The sequence below is a fragment of the Sinocyclocheilus grahami genome, unplaced genomic scaffold (assembly GCF_001515645.1).
Source record: "Sinocyclocheilus grahami isolate Dianchi unplaced genomic scaffold, SAMN03320097.WGS_v1.1 scaffold129.1, whole genome shotgun sequence".
NCBI classification, from domain to species: Eukaryota; Metazoa; Chordata; class Actinopteri; order Cypriniformes; family Cyprinidae; genus Sinocyclocheilus; species Sinocyclocheilus grahami.
This window is the reverse complement of record NW_015505308.1, coordinates 1,386,862-1,388,161: the sequence shown is the minus strand read 5'-3', so window position 1 is coordinate 1,388,161 and position 1,300 is coordinate 1,386,862. Positions and strand designations below refer to the sequence as shown.

Here is a 1,300-nt window from a genome sequence, read left to right as displayed (position 1 = left end):
AATATCTATATATATATCCCTATATATATATATATATATATATATATATATATATATATATATATATATAAATTTAATATTAATAATATTTTAAATAAATAAATACATACATAAAATATATAAAAATTCAATAAATAACATAATTTGAACCCTATATATACAAAAAATAAATATTAATTATATTTTAAATAAATAAATTATAAATAAATGTATATACATATAAAAAGTATGATATTTCATGAACTGAAAAGCATAACCATGACATCTGAAAAACATATAAACAAATGCACGCACACTGACCTGATCTCTGGTCACGCACTGCTCTCCTAAATCATGTAAGTTGACCGAGCACATGACGCCTCTGATCACTGCATGCCCTCCTCTCTCTGTTCACTGCATTTCCCTTTTTTCTGCATGAATGCATGTCTGTGACAATTATTGTGCGAGAACCTGCTGACATTGAGAGTCTGTCAAGCCTCGTCCTGTTAGTTTAGGTTCACTAACCTGTTTAAACTGGAAAATAAACGTTGTAATTTCACACACACTTCTTGTTACTCCTGTTTGGATCAAACACTACAGGAGATGATCAAGTGTGAAACAGACAGGTTAGTTCCTCATACTGACATGTCATTTGAGATTATACTGCATATGAACGACCCTTTTCATGATTGAAATCATGTGCAGTTTTATGAGAATGTGTCAAATAATAAAGCCAGTCTCATGACAACATGAGCTGCTGTTTTGATGTAGAAAAGTCCAATATATGTACGGTATATACACAAGTGTTTATACTGTTCTCTGCTGGCAGAAAGTTGTACTGATATTATCAAGACCAAACAAACTAGTAATGTTGGACTATTTTGCCTTTAGCCTGGTTTTTTATGTATTTTAAGTGTACTACGAAATTCAGACAAACTAATATTAATAGTAAAATTCTCAGTGACTAAGAAAACCAGACAGAAATAAGGAATAAACTCAGGATTAAATCCCTTGTGTTGAAATTGCAGACTTTGCACAGAAAGCTCGAAGAAATTATTCCTACATCTTTCAACTTCCAGGATCTTTACTGTCATTTATTGCTGGATCACGACATTTAAAAATGGTAAGTAAATAAACAGATAGATAGATAGAAATAGTCAGATTATAGATAGATAGATAGATAGATATAGTCAGATTATAGATAGATAGATAGATAGTCAGATTATAGATAGATAGATAGATAGTCAGATTATAGATAGATAGATAGATAGTCAGATTATAGATAGATAGATAGATAGTCAGATTATAGATAGATAGATAG

General features: G+C 29.9%; 1 protein-coding gene across 3 annotated transcripts in view; it reads right to left on the bottom strand.

Annotated features, from left to right (window-relative positions):
* LOC107590534 (FYVE, RhoGEF and PH domain-containing protein 4-like) overlaps positions 1-1,300 on the bottom strand; it is a 23,303-nt gene that overhangs the window by 15,113 nt on the left and 6,890 nt on the right. The window contains exon 1 of one of the 3 annotated variants that reach the window (XM_016279337.1): positions 301-428. The exons of the other annotated variants lie outside the window; for them this stretch is intronic. The gene's annotated coding sequence lies outside the window, so the exon portion shown is untranslated. Of the gene's footprint in view, positions 1-300; positions 429-1,300 lie in introns of those variants that run through there. 3 annotated transcript variants of the gene reach the window in all.